Raw genomic sequence first — 16376 nt, 5'->3', positions numbered from 1 at the left:
AGTGGAATGAGAATTTAGGGATGATTGTGTAAGAATTGGAAATGCATGGGGCCAGTGGCAGACTGTATGAAAGGAAGGGCTATTTGTATTTAAAGAATGTAAATCGAGAGAAGATTGCTGGTGTCTACAGTCCAAAGACAATAGAAATAGAGGAAGGACTGACGACCTTGTTCTATGACATACATACCTTTGGCTGGGGAATTTTTTAGCAGAGTACGTGGCTCAGTGTGTATGTGCAGGGGCTTTGAGTGAGTTTTGACCAGGGTTCAAACCCCAGGTGGGGGAAATCATTTGCTTTTTTTTTTTTAAATTTTATTTCGAAATTCCACAAATGAAAGCTGTGCCTTTGTAAATGACCCCCTAGCAGTATCTGGGAGAAATATGGCCTCTTTACTCATCGTGCATGTCAGGTATTGATAATGGCATCCTGTGTGGCACGTGGATAGGGGGGACAGGTTTGCTATGAAAGAAATCACTTATTTAGTGTAATGAGAATTTAGGGATGATTGTGTAAGAATTAGAAATGCATGGGGCTAGTGGCAGACTGTATGAAAGGAAGGGCTATTTGTATTTAAAGAATGTAAATCGAGAGAAGATTGCTGGTATCTACAATCCAAAGACAATAGAAATAGAGGAAGGACTGACAACCTTATTCGATGACATAAATACCTTGGGCTGGAGAATTTTCAGCAGAGTACGTGGCTCACTGTGTATGTGCAGGGGCTTTGAGTGAGTTTTGACCAGGGTTCAAACCCCAGGTGGGGGAAATCATTTTTTTTTTTTTTTTTTTATTTTATTTCGAAATTCCACAAATGAAAGCTGTGCCTTTGTAAATGACCCCCTAGCAGTATCTGGGAGAAATATGGCCTCTTTACTCATCGTGCATGTCAGGCATTGATAATGGCATCCTGTGTGGCACGCGGATAGGGGGGACAGGTTTGCTATGAAAGAAATCACTTATTTAGTGGAATGAGAATTTAGGGATGATTGTGTAAGAATTGGAAATGCATGGGGCTAGTGGCAGACTGTATGAAAGGAAGGGCTATTTATATTTAAAGAATGTAAATCGAGAGAAGATTGCTGGTGTCTACAGTCCAAAGACAATAGAAATAGAGGAAGGACTGACAACCTTATTCTATGACATAAATACCTTTGGCTGGGGAACTTTCAGCAGAGTGTGTGGCTCACTGTGTATGTGCAGGGGCTTTGAGTGAGTTTTGACCAGGGTACAAACCCCAGGTGGGGGATATCATTTTTGTTTTTTTTTTTATTTTATTTCTAAATTCCACAAATGAAAGCTGTGCCTTTGTAAATGACCCCCTAGCAGTATCTGGGAGAAATATGGCCTCTTTACTCATCGTGCATGTCAGGCATTGATAATGGCATCCTGTGTGGCACGTGGATAGGGGGGACAGGTTTGCTATGAAAGAAATCACTTATTTAGTGGAATGAGAATTTAGGGATGATTGTGTAAGAATTGGAAATGCATGGGGCTAGTGGCAGACTGTATGAAAGGAAGGGCTATTTATATTTAAAGAATGTAAATCGAGAGAAGATTGCTGGTGTCTACAGTCCAAAGACAATAGAAATAGAGGAAGGACTGACAACCTTATTCTGTGACATAAATACCTTTGGCTGGGGAACTTTCAGCAGAGTGTGTGGCTCACTGTGTATGTGCAGGGGCTTTGAGTGAGTTTTGACCAGGGTACAAACCCCAGGTGGGGGATATCATTTTTTTTTTTTTTTTTATTTTATTTCTAAATTCCACAAATGAAAGCTGTGCCTTTGTAAATGACCCCCTAGCAGTATCTGGGAGAAATATGGCCTCTTTACTCATCGTGCATGTCAGGCATTGATAATGGCATCCTGTGTGGCACGTGGATAGGGGGGACAGGTTTGCTATGAAAGAAATCACTTATTTAGTGGAATGAGAATTTAGGGATGATTGTGTAAGAATTGGAAATGCATGGGGCTAGTGGCAGACTGTATGAAAGGAAGGCTATGCTATTTGTATTTAAAGAATGTAAATCGAGAGAAGATTGCTGGTGTCTACAGTCCAAAGACAATAGAAATAGAGGAAGGACTGACAACCTTATTCTATGACATAAATACCTTTGGCTGGGTAACTTTCAGCAGAGTATGTGGCTCACTGTGTACGTGCAGGGGCTTTGGGGGAGTTTTGACCAGGGTTCAAACCCCAGGTGGGGGATATCATTTTTTATTTTTTTTATTTTATTTCTAAATTCCACAAATGAAAGCTGTGCCTTTGTAAATGACCCCCTAGCAGTATCTGGGAGAAATATGGCCTCTTTACTCATCGTGCATGTCAGGCATTGATAATGGCATCCTGTGTGGCACGTGGATAGGGGGGACAGGTTTGCTATGAAAGAAATCACTTATTTAGTGGAATGAGAATTTAGGGATGATTGTGTAAGAATTGGAAATGCATGGGGCTAGTGGCAGACTGTATGAAAGGAAGGGCTATTTGTATTTAAAGAATGTAAATCGAGAGAAGATTGCTGGTGTCTACAGTCCAAAGACAATAGAAATAGAGGAAGGACTGACAACCTTATTCTATGACATAAATACCTTTGGCTAGGGAACTTTCAGCAGAGTACGTGGCTCACTGTGTATGTGCAGGGGCTTTGAGTGAGTTTTGACCAGGGTTCAAACCCCAGGTGGGGGATATCATTTTTTTTTTTATTTTATTTCTAAATTCCACAAATGAAAGCTGTGCCTTTGTAAATGACCCCCTAGCAGTATCTGGGAGAAATATGGCCTCTTTACTCATCGTGCATGTCAGGCATTGATAATGGCATCCTGTGTGGCACGTGGATAGGGGGGACAGGTTTGCTATGAAAGAAATCACTTATTTAGTGGAATGAGAATTTAGGGATGATTGTGTAAGAATTGGAAATGCATGGGGCTAGTGGCAGACTGTATGAAAGGAAGGGCTATTTGTATTTAAAGAATGTAAATCGAGAGAAGATTGCTGGTGTCTACAGTCCAAAGACAATAGAAATAGAGGAAGGACTGACAACCTTCTTCTATGACATAAATACCTTTGGCAGGGGAACTTTCAGCAGAGTACGTGGCTCACTGTGTATGTGCAGGGGCTTTGAGTGAGTTTTGACCAGGGTTCAAACCCCAGGTGGGGGATGTCATTTTTTTTTTTTTTATTTTATTTCTAAATTCCACAAATGAAAGCTGTGCCTTTGTAAATGACCCCCTAGCAGTATCTGGGAGAAATATGGCCTCTTTACTCATCGTGCATGTCAGGCATTGATAATGGCATCCTGTGTGGCACGTGGATAGGGGGGACAGGTTTGCTATGAAAGAAATCACTTATTTAGTGGAATGAGAATTTAGGGATGATTGTGTAAGAATTGGAAATGCATGGGGCTAGTGGCAGACTGTATGAAAGGAAGGGCTATTTGTATTTAAAGAATGTAAATCGAGAGAAGATTGCTGGTATCTACAGTCCAAAGACAATAGAAATAGAGGAAGGACTGACAACCTTATTTGATGACATAGATACCTTGGGCTGGAGAACTATCAGCAGAGTACGTGGCTCACTGTGTATGTGCAGTGGCTTTGAGTGAGTTTTGACCAGGGTTCAAACCCCAGGTGGGGAAAATAATTTTTTTTTTTTTTTAAATTTTATTTCTAAATTCCACAAATGAAAGCTGTGCCTTTGTAAATGACCCCCTAGCAGTATCTGGGAGAACTATGGCCTCCTTACTAATAGTGCATGTCAGGTATTGATAATGGCATCCTCTGTGGCACGTGGATAGGGGGGACAGGTTTGCTATGAAAGAAATCACTTATTTAGTGGAATGAGAATTTAGGGATGATTGTGTAAGAATTGGAAATGCATGGGGCTAGTGGCAGACTGTATGAAAGGAAGGGCTATTTGTATTTAAAGAATGTAAATCGAGAGAAGATTGCTGGTGTCTACAGTCCAAAGACAATAGAAATAGAGGAAGGACTGACAACCTTATTCTATGACATAGATGCCTTGGGCTGGGGAACTTTCAGCAGAGTACATGGCTCACTGTGTATGTGCAGGGGCTGTGAGTGAGTTTTGACCAGGGTTCAAACCCCCGGTGGGAAAAATCATTTTTTTTTTTTTTTTTCAATTTTATTTCTAAATTCCACAAATGAAAGCTGTGCCTTTGTAAATGACCCCCTAGCAGTATCTGGGAGAACTATGGCCTCCTTACTAATAGTGCATGTCGGGTATTGATAATGGCATCCTGTGTGGCACGTGGATAGGGGGGACAGGTTTGCTATGAAAGAAATCACTTATTTAGTGGAATAAGAATTTAGGGATGATTGTGTAAGAATTGGAAATGCATGGGGCTAGTGGCAGACTGTATGAAAGGAAGGGCTATTTGTATTTAAAGAATGTAAATCGAGAGAAGATTGCTGGTGTCTACAGTCCAAAGACAATAGAAATAGAGGAAGGACTGACAATCTTATTCTATGACATAGATACCTTTGGCTGGGGAACTTTCAGCAGAGTATGTGGCTCATTGTGTATGTGAAGGGGCTTTGAGTGAGTTTTGACCAGGGTTCAAACTCTAGGTGGGGAAAATCATTTTTTTTTTTTTTTTTTAATTTTATTTCTAAATTCCACAAATGAAAGCTGTGCCTTTGTAAATGACCCCCTAGCAGTATCTGGGAGAACTATGGCCTCCTTACTAATAGTGCATGTCAGGTATTGATAATGGCATCCTGTGTGGCACGTGGATAGGGGGGACAGGTTTGCTATGAAAGAAATCACTTATTTAGTGGAATGAGAATTTAGGGATGATTGTGTAAGAATTGGAAATGCATGGGGCTAGTGGCAGACTGTATGTACAGGGGCTTTCAGTGAGTTTTGAACAGGGTTCAAACCCCACCTCGGGAAATTATTTTTTAATATTATTTTTATTTTTTTAAACAATTTATTTATTTTAGCAGAGTGAAACATAGTCCTTTGGAAATGCTCAACTGATAATAATGAAAGACCAAGTAGAAAATCTATGGCATATGTCACATCAGATGTGGCATATGCCACATGACAGAGTGACACGTGTCACGCTCAATCCAGGGAGAGTTTCCTCCACAGGGCTGCGAGGCTCTCTGGATCTGCCCACGCAGCTTAGCCCCCGGCGGTGGCAAATGTCTTCAGAGGGGCCCTTGTTCCCAGAGCCAGCCCCCAAGGGCACAGGAGTCAGGAGCCACCGGCTACCAGCACTGCACCAGCCGCAGCAGCCTCCTCTCACCGTACAGCGCAGTCCTGACCTGACGGAGCACCCAGGTCTCCACTCGTCGCCATTGTCTAATGCTGTGCTAAACTTCTGCTGGGCACGGAGTCTAGGGGATCTGGACGCACTGCAACAAGGGGCACAGGCAGCCCGTGCCAGAGGCAAGGAAGTCTTCAGCATGAGGCCAATCTGTGAAGTGGGGCCTGCCTGATGACCAGATGAAGGTAGGAAAAACACAGCAATCACCTGCAATGTCGGGCGGGTAAGTGCGTGCATCTGTTTTATTTAATTAAACTTCAGAGGCTCTCTTCACCAGATATAATGCACCGGATTGCCAGGCTCTCCTCGTCATTTCATTCGGCTCTTTCACCAGGCGCTTCTGTTTTTCACCACGGCACTGTTAAAACGTAATTCACTGAAATATCTAAATCCTAATCATTCCACCAATGATCAAATAAAGTTTCCTATTTTTATGTAAGGCAGCTAACATGTGTATTTATATGAGGATGGAAATACATTTTAGAAAGTTATCCTTTCTATGGAAACCGCAAATGTATATTTCTATTGTAACACACTGTTTGCTACCTCTCACATTTTGTTTGCTTTTGATACTTGCACTAGTGCCACCATTGCCTACATAACGTTTGTTCTTGTGCCTCTGTGTCTAGCATATATTGCAGTATATTACCTCTAAATGTACTTTGTTTTCTCTTGTAACCTGCACACTTGTCACTCTTTCCTCCTGTAATGCACTGTTTGCTACCTCATATAGTTTGTTTGCTCACAATTGTCACTTTTACCTCATGTAACTTATCGTCTGCTTTTGTAATTCTGCTTTTGTAATTCTGCTTTTGTAATTTGTTCACTTGTAATTTTCTGTTCCTATTGTGAAGCGCTCTGACGCCTTCGGGTAAAGTTCGCACTATATAAAAACGCATAAATAAATAAATAAATAAAAAAACCACTGCATGCGTATTATGGCGCACCTTACAGTTTAACTTGGGCCTTTAGGTGGGATCAGGCCCGGACTGGCCGTTGCGGGCACCGGGCAATCCCCCGGTGGGCCGCACGGGTGGGGGCCAGTTTAGGGACCCTGGGGGCCGTTTTTGTTACAGGGCCGTTTTTGCAGCATAGCTGCAAAAACGGCCCTGTAACAAAATCGGCCGAAAACCGGCCCTGGCAAAGAGCGCGGCAGCCCCCCCGGGGAGGGGGGGCCGGCCGAGCACTTTGCCAGGGCCGGTTTTGGTTCCCAGTCTGGCCCTGGGTGGGATGAATGTGGCGGTGCCCGGATGGCTGTTATCGATTATATAGCCTGCAAAACATGTAACACAATCGGCCACATGCATCATCCCGGCCTTTTGCGAATTCCAAATTGCGAAAAATAGGGAATCGCAATTCGGAATTCGCAAAATGGGATGCATGTATATTTTCGCAAAATATTTGCGATTCGGTAAAAATCGCAATTTTTACCGAATCGCAAATATTATGCAAATTCCAAAGTGCGAAGTCGCAATTCCCATTGATTCCTATGGGCCAAAAGGCCCTTAGCGATCAATGGTAAGGCTTTAACAAATTGCGATTTTCTTTTTGAAAATCGCAATTTGTTAATGCATTCCAAGGGTGCAGAGGGGGGTCCAAAGGAACCCCCCCTGCACCCCAGAAATGTAATTTGAAGTGCATGTTTCACACACACATGTCCTAAGGACATGAGTGTCTGAAACATGAAAGTTTAAAAAATGCATTTTTGAGCATTTTCAAAACTTTTCGCAAATTACCACGAGGTTCAAGCTCGTGGTAATTTGCACCTCCTAATTGCTAATTCGCAATTAGAAAAACAATCATGCATTGCTTTTAAGGAATCTCAAATTTGCGATTCCTTAAAAGCAATCGCATTTTTGGAAATCGCTAAAAATAGCGAATTTCACAAAAATGCATGATGCATCCCAAAAACTTATTTAGGAAGTGCAAACGGCCGAATTTACCGATTCGCACCGTTTGCACTTCCTAAATAGGTTGATGCATGTAGGGGTATGTGACCAAATAGCCCCAAATACTAAAAAGGGCCTTTCACTTGCATGTGATGAGAATAGGAGTACCCATCATTTTACAATTCACAAGGCAGGCCAATCTTTGTTCCCCATTGCTTGTTGAGTCCTAGGCATCTGCAGGCAGGACATCTAGGAGGGCGTGGTATCCAGTGTGCTCACCGTCCTTTTTCCCCAGCACCTCCCCCTACCCCCAAGGGGCGGCAATCTGAGGGATAGCCCCAGGCACCACAAGCTCTAGCTACGCCCCTGCCTCCGACCCCGGCTTTTTACTAACTTCCAACCAAAGCCTGAGACTCAACCTAACCTAGTGCTTCCCGTGCGTTGTGGTGCCTTGGCGTATGTGAGTCTCTCTCTCTAGTCTCTGCAGTGCAGCCATTTCTCTGGTGTGGTGGTGCCACTGGTGGTGGTCCTAAAGCTGAGCTCAGAATAAGGTAAACTAAGTGAAGTAATAGTATAACGCACCTGGCGCGTGGGAGGCAGATCTGAATGTAGTCGATTCTGATTCTGCAGCAGTGTCACTGACTCTGACTGACTGCTGCGTCAGTTAATGGCGTTTGTTGAAGCAGGTTAATGCCTTGCCTTTACTATCCTTTTGTGCAGTAACGCAGGGTAGTATAGGGGGCTGCAAGAGACCCTTCAGGTTCAGAATCTCTGTTCACAATCACCCGTCCAGCCAGGGGTTATTTCTGCTGCCCCGACACTATTACCACAAGGACTCCACCATGCGTAGCTACCGCGGAGCCGGGTTACCCTGATGACCATGATAACATTTTATGTTAAAACTAAGTAAGATTGAAAATATGAACACATCCAAAATAAAGGAAAAAATCGAATGTAAAAATACAGTTTTTTCCGACTTTTTGAGAGTTGGATGAGGCGTCTCTCTCTGTTATTTTGTAGGGGTTCTGTCCGTCTCGTAGAAAGCCTTAAGCATAATTAGTTTTCCTCTCACCTCTGAGGCCTGCCCTTTTCCCTGCAGTGTTCTGTGCACTTTAGCATTCTCTAGATTCCAGGCCGTAGAAATTGTATTCCACGAGCACCCATATACAATAATATTTTTTTCAAATCTTGTACAGTGATATGACCACAGAAGACCCGGATTTTATATTAAAAACAGAGATTGGGACTATACCATTTCCAACTGAAAGGCAATATTTCTCTCCATGTAATCCCATACGAGGCGTTTTTCACGTAGTTTGGTGCTTACTTTCCCTCCATGTTAAAGAGCAGTAGATATTTCAGCACCTAGTTCTACATAGGCAAATCACATATAAGGTCCCAAAGGCGAGAATATTGCATTGCAAATGCTTGTTTAAATTGTTATAACTGCAGCCACGGCGGGTTTTTGCTCAGATAGGGGCCATGACAAAAGCACATTTTGAGCCCCTTCTGATGCCCTCCCGCTCTTGCCCCCTCCCCCCTCCAAGGTTTACATTTCTGCCTGTTCTAAGCGCTGTATGTAGCAGGGGATTGTATTCTGTATCACTGAGTGACCCGGTTCTGAGACGAATTCGGAAGGGTAGGAGCAGCCGCAGGTACTGGTCATCTAATGACTTTTCTGGACGTATTATTAAAACACCTTCCTGAGCTCCGCCCCTGCCGGACGCCCTCTTCCGGGGCCTCCACCTACGCTCCCTGCACAGGGCCACCATGAGCCTAGAGCCGGCCCTGCCCTGAGACACTATAACATGCAAAAATACCAAAAGGAAATGACATTCAGTCATAGTGATCATCGTTATGACTGTACTAGAAGGCCATCCCCTCTTCAGGGCAGCCAGCATTCCCCATAAATGCCCCAGAGGCCCAAATGGCCAAGTTTTGTGTAGGTGCATGCATAGGACGGGGCACTACATCAGAAGAGGATGGGTCTTGATCTCACCATCCTACAAATCCCATGGCCTGCAGTCTGGTCAGTGTACAAGTAAAGCAGCCTTCCTTGGATATATCTAAGGTCAGTGGTGTGGGTCTGTGTTGGGATAGCTAAGGAAGGGGGCAGCCTGGGTGGGTGAATTGTGTTTGTTATGCCATTTCAGTAGGAGTCTGACAACATGAAAAATCCAAGTTAGTTTTTATAGGAGTGGAAGTGAAGAAGCTTGAACTTCAACTTTAACCTAAAAGATAACACAGTTCCCAAAGTCAGGATTCATTGGTATTCCTGCACATGGATTGGAATTCACACCTGAGCCCAGAAGGCTGGTTGGTGAGGCTCCCTCCGGCCATTCACGCTGTCTGACTTGCTGTGATTTGGTGAGGCTTCTCGAAAGAACGTGCAATAAGCATATGGCTGAGATACCCGCCACCCCCTCTCAACACGATCCCAAAAGAAGGGAAACCGGAAACAGTTCTTCAAAGTTTTTGGATGTGGGAGGGAGTGACCCTCCCGCGGCCGTATTTATTAAAACAAAAAATTAAACATTAAACGTTTCATATTATGTACAATTTCATTATCACATTTGCGATGTTTGGCTAATCTTAACATATTCTCTAATACAGAGGTTCTCCTAGCCGAACTAGCATCCTACAGAAACATTCTCTATAAACACTGAAATTGTACATCCTAACGTTTAAGGGCCAACGGCAAGGTCATAACCGGTGTCAAGATCCCTAACCAGACTTACCCCTCCCACTTGGGAAGGGCGACAGCACAGAGGCTTACCTCAAGTGCAACTACTAACAATTTCCCTTGACTTGTCGGGGGCACTTAAGACTCGACGCCATTTAAAGGTCGTTCGAATACTTGTGTGTGGTATCTAGAAGGTATCGTGGACCTCCCCCCACCCCACACAACTTACCGCATCTGCCGTCGCAGATGACCCTGGCCCCGGGAAATTCCTCAGGAGGGGGCTGTAACCCCTCCTACACAGGAAGGGGCCTTGACCGCCTTTCCTTAACTTCCGGCGACCCGCCCTTAGACGGGACCGCCTCCCCATTGAGGGGCCAATGGCCACCTCCCCCGAGCGCTCCCATCCGTGTTGGGTGACGCCCACTCATAGGGATCTACCAATTAGTGCTCACCGATCATGACCTTACCGCCTACCAAAAATAAATACGACAATTCGAACTTATGAAAACATTGGTCGCTACGACCGAAAGAGCATGCTCAAAAAGCAACACTACATCAAGTCCTTTTAATCGTAACAACCTAGATGATATTCACCATACTTTATTATGAAAAACAACAAAACTGATACTTTCACAACCTGTAAACGAAAAAGGAAGAACATACTTAGAAAATCCACTTTATTGCACAACAACTTGCTGTCCTCAGGGGCTGGTGGGTGGGTCAAAATTGGCTCTTTGTTCTGTCCCGAGCTCACGTGTAGCGAGGAGGTGCAGCTTCGGAGCACAAGAACAAGAGGACGTCTTCTGGCCTTGCGTCTCCTTTTATCCGTCTTCAGGGCGGGCGTAAACCCGCCCCTGCCCGTCCCGAGGGCGTGGCTGGCTGCGTCAGTGTCTAGGCCAGCCCACTCTAGGGCGGGAACAGGCGCGCCCCGGCTACGCCGCTTCGGGCATACCAGCCGAGACGCGCCTCCCGCCCAAAAATGGCTTCCCGGGGGGATCGAGGCACTCCGCCATACGTTCGGGGGGACCGAGTGGTCGCCCCTTTCCATATGGCTGAGATACCCGCCACCCCCTCTCAACACGATCCCAAAAGAAGGGAAACCGGAAACAGTTCTTCAAAGTTTTTGGATGTGGGAGGGAGTGACCCTCCCGCGGCCGTATTTATTAAAACAAAAAATTAAACATTAAACGTTTCATATTATGTACAATTTCATTATCACATTTGCGATGTTTGGCTAATCTTAACATATTCTCTAATACAGAGGTTCTCCTAGCCGAACTAGCATCCTACAGAAACATTCTCTATAAACACTGAAATTGTACATCCTAACGTTTAAGGGCCAACGGCAAGGTCATAACCGGTGTCAAGATCCCTAACCAGACTTACCCCTCCCACTTGGGAAGGGCGACAGCACAGAGGCTTACCTCAAGTGCAACTACTAACAATTTCCCTTGACTTGTCGGGGGCACTTAAGACTCGACGCCATTTAAAGGTCGTTCGAATACTTGTGTGTGGTATCTAGAAGGTATCGTGGACCTCCCCCCACCCCACACAACTTACCGCATCTGCCGTCGCAGATGACCCTGGCCCCGGGAAATTCCTCAGGAGGGGGCTGTAACCCCTCCTACACAGGAAGGGGCCTTGACCGCCTTTCCTTAACTTCCGGCGACCCGCCCTTAGACGGGACCGCCTCCCCATTGAGGGGCCAATGGCCACCTCCCCCGAGCGCTCCCATCCGTGTTGGGTGACGCCCACTCATAGGGATCTACCAATTAGTGCTCACCGATCATGACCTTACCGCCACAGGTCCGGATAGTTGACCGGCTATCCGGACCCCCCACCAAACTCCTACCTAAAGGTCATGTTTTAACGATTTTAACCAAGCTAGGAAGTCACCTATGAGTAACTCATTGCCCACCCTCGACAAATGCACACCATCCCCCAAATACATACTGTCATCATTAATACAACTATGCGAGATCGAATGCAATGTCTTGGAACGGAACAACCGACTCACTTTGTTATTCAATTTTTTAACGGAATGATTCAAAGCAGGGATCGAGATAGCCCCCCGCCACACTTTTCGTGGGATCATATGAGACCACGCAATTGTACACCCCGGAACTCTCCTTGCTAACCAACTTACCGTGGAAAGCATAGCCTCCAGGAGAAGTCGTCTACCGGTGGTGACTAGATCATTGCCCCCCAAATGTACTATGACTATGGACGGCGGTGACCTCATCCGCTCTAACAAACCCTCAAAAAATGCCTGAAACTGGTCAATACAGAGACCGCCCCTTCCGTAGAAGGACACTCTGTACCCGTATTCCCCAGGTACGTGAATCATATCACCTGCTTTGAATACGTCTGCGGCCCGTCTCACGTATGAGTGGCCTACAACCCACACCTCCTTTCTCTCAGCCGGTGATGTGTGACCGCTGGCCTGGTGTTGGGTCAACTGCACAGTCCGCCCTGCCGCGTAGGCTTGCGCAACTGAAAACAAACAAAAGACAAGAAGCGTGAGTACATGATTACAGCTTCACAACATGTGCAATCGCACATACCTCTTATAACAATTGGAGGACCAACGCCCCACCCGTTTCACTTGTTCTACATTAAGACCCCTGGCTGTAGCTTCTGTGGCAGCCCCTATACGAAAGGAATGGGTCCCAAATTCACCCGGGTCCAAGCCCGCTGCGGCAATGGCCATTGCAAGCACCCGCTGAAACTGAAACCTCGTCAGCGGGGTGGCGTCTACATGCCTCAACAATGTCCCCCCCCATGATGCCACCCTTCGTGCTAGGTAATCTTCTAAGCACTGAACCGGACACATGGATGACTCGGGGATCCTGCGAATGATCGTGCAGTCCCCCCTCCCATCTTGGTCAGTCTTGGACCTGAGAAAGGAGACAATCATCGCATCACCCCTGATCTGAACCTGCTCCCTGCACAAGCCCCCCGTCACATCCCGTTTGTTCCTTGCAACTAGCTCACTAACTCTCATAGCCCCGTGAAATGCCAGCATAAATGCAGTCCGGAACAAACAGGTCTCGAACGGGGACGAGCATGTGTTAGGGAGTGTGGTCAGCAACTGGGACAACCTGTCTAGACCTATCGGTCGTCTTACGTCTACTCTGCGACCCTCCAGACGTTGCCACCCACGCAGCGCTTTCTGTACCGTAAAAGACGCTGTCGGGTCCAGGATGCCATGGGCCCTGGCAACAAAGGAAATGGCGGCACGATGCCTTTGGGCCGTGGCCACCGATTTCCCAGCCCTACGTAAGGACATCAGGAAAAGTACTACCAACTCCTCCTGCCCCCAAAGTCCCCCTCTCTCTGCCCCCAAAAAGGCTAAGTATGCCTGGAACGCCCCTTCATATGCCTTCCTTGTCCTGGGTGCTAGACTCTCTCCCACGAGGTGACGAAGTTCGGGGCACCGAGAGACCAGAGAGCTTCGGGGAAGGGTGCCGGCTCCGGGTCCGCTGAAGGAAGGAAACCCGAGAAAGCCTGCATGTGAAAACGAGACAGTGCATCAGCGGCCTGATTCATCACCCCAGGGACATGTTTTGCTCTGAATACCACGTTCAGTTGCATACACAGTAAGACAATTTCTTTGAGCAGCCTCAAAATCAATTTACAACGGGCTGCCTGACTATTGATGCATTCTACCACGGTCATATTGTCGGACCAGAACACAACAGAATGATCTCTGAACCCTTCTGGCCAGGTTCTCAGGGCCACCAGAATGGGAAATAATTCGAGGAAAGCGATGTTACTTGTCAGCCCCTTCTCGTGCCACCATAGGGGCCACTTCTGCGCCGACCATTTTGTGCCGAAGATGGCGCCAAAACCTACGCTTCCTGCTGAATCTGTCCATAGCCCAAGCTCATCGGAGGACATGACTGGCTTGTTCCAGACAACTCGGCCATTGAAGTCCGCCAAGAATGCTAACCAAATCCGCATATCCTGGCGGACCTCAGTCGATAACCTTGTGCGATGATGACCCTCCTTCAGGCCAACCATCGCTTGGGCAATTGAGCGGGAAAAGGGGCGAGCCATTGGTATCACTCTCAAGGCAAAGTTCAACTTTCCCACTAACTGTTGCAACTGATGCAGTGTAACCTTGGATGCAGTTAAACATACTTGGAGGGCTGCCCTGAATTTCGACACCTTGCTAGCTGGTAAACGGAAGCACCCCTCCCTTGAGTCCAACTCGATCCCCAGAAACTCGAGGCAAGTCGTGGGACCCATAGTTTTTCCCGGTGCCAACGGCACGCCGAGATGACCCATTAACACACAGAATTCGTCTAAAGCCTGGGCACATTCGGGACTACCGGCGGGGCCAAGGAACAGAAAGTCGTCAAGGTAATGCATTACATTTCGGAAACCCGCTGTCTCAGTGAACACCCACTGCAGGAAAGTACTGAATTGCTCAAAGTAAGCACATGAAATAGAGCAACCCATTGGCATACACCTATCCATGTAAAATGACCCCTGGAACCCGAATCCCAAAAGACGCTGATCGTCTGGGTGTACCGGGAGCAACCGGAACGCTGACTCGATATCAGATTTCGCCATCAACGTCCCGTGCCCCAGGCGATTCAAGATGGCTACTGCCTCATCAAAAGATGCGTATCGCACCGAACAAACTTCTGGATCAATTGCGTCGTTCACCGAAAGACCTCGTGGAGCAGACAGATTATGGATCAAACGGAACTCACCCGGGTCCTTCTTGGGGACCACCCCTAACGGAGAACAAACGAAACCTGGTACCGGGGGTTCACTAAACGGGCCGGCGACCCGTCCCCGGCTAACCTCTTTCTGAATTTTCTCTTGCACTACCGATGTATGTTGTAAAACGGAAAGTTGATTTTTGCACGTCCCTACACCCTGAAAGTCCCCTACCGGGATGCGGAAACCATGTGTAAAACCGTTCCGTAGCACCCCGGCAGAAGTACGATCCGGGTATTCGCTGAGCCAGGGAATCATTGCCAAGGTATCAATCGGGGTTGGTAAAGGCGCCCCTCGGCCTAGCTTAGACCTGTTTGGCGCCCCCCTTACCCCCATTCTCACCCGTTCTGGCTCTGCACGATGACTCAGGATGGGACGACCCACACGTACTACACTCATGTTTGAACTTACACGATCCCGTAGGCCTGGTACATTTCCCCTTGTTGAAATTAAAACAGAAACCCTTTTTCCCTGTATTGCCTGCGGGCCTTGACTGGTCGTCGGTGCTCGTACTTGGTCGAAAGGGTGTCCCCACATTTTGGCGGGAGTAATCAACAACATTGCTCCCGACCAATGGCATTCTTAACGTTCCTGATTCTTTCATTTTGTCCCAAGTTAACGAATCGTAACAATCCCAAGTCAAACTCTTGTTATGTTCCTTTTCCTTTCTGAACAGATTGTCATAACAAAACCAATGGTTACCTTGATACGTTGTCGAGTAACCCATAATTCGTGATTGGTAAACGGGAAACTCAGGGAGCAACTCGGGCCTACGTTCCCCCAAAATCGATGTGAAAATACCCCATGCATTGCCCCAGTTGCCAATGTTCTCATTAACCTTAAAGGCGGCCATTTTTGCGCGCCAAACACTCGGATGCATCAAGTCCTTCTGACTTTTCACATGCTCCACATCATAATGATCAACAAGCAGGGAAAAAATATTCACGTATTCTCCCGCCCAGATCTTTTCTTTTATAGCTAACGGCACATGTTGTCCCAATCTCTCTCTACGAGAGGGTGCTGACTCGTCCCTTGCAATCGGCAATGGCCGCTTACCTGCACCGGACGCAGCTTCTGCCGCTTGCGGCTTGTCTATCCCCGCCACTCTAGCTGCCTCTTTCTTCTCACGAAGCCCTTTTATCAGCGCCTGTGCCTCGGCAGCCGTGGCGCCATCACCACTATCCCCCAACCACGCTGCTAGCTGTGCTGCCAGCTCGGGGGGCATGTCTTCCTTGGATGTCGGGGAGACGACCCCCGGGATTGGATTCCCCTCTATCGGTACTGGGGTCGGCGCCTCGAGAGGGGCAGAGGGAACCGGGACGTCCCCACCGGCTGGAACCTTTCTCGGCCTCTTAGGTCTCCCTCCAGCCGGCGAAGGGCCCGAACCCTCCTCCCCATCTCGCTCCGCCAACCGTTTCTTTATGTCGGACATATCCTTAAAGAGTGCCCGAACCATCTGGTCAGTCGTCATTCTCTTTTCGCCTTTCCTGGGCATCTTCTTCGACGAAGTATCTGGAAGACAAAGAAAAAGATCAAAACGCTCAAAATTGGCTCTTTGTTCTGTCCCGAGCTCACGTGTAGCGAGGAGGTGCAGCTTCGGAGCACAAGAACAAGAGGACGTCTTCTGGCCTTGCGTCTCCTTTTATCCGTCTTCAGGGCGGGCGTAAACCCGCCCCTGCCCGTCCCGAGGGCGTGGCTGGCTGCGTCAGTGTCTAGGCCAGCCCACTCTAGGGCGGGAACAGGCGCGCCCCGGCTACGCCGCTTCGGGCATACCAGCCGAGA

Source organism: Lissotriton vulgaris, chromosome 1_2, assembly GCF_964263255.1.
Source record: "Lissotriton vulgaris chromosome 1_2, aLisVul1.2, whole genome shotgun sequence".
Classification (NCBI taxonomy): Eukaryota; Metazoa; Chordata; class Amphibia; order Caudata; family Salamandridae; genus Lissotriton; species Lissotriton vulgaris.
Note: the sequence above shows the minus strand (reverse complement) of the source record.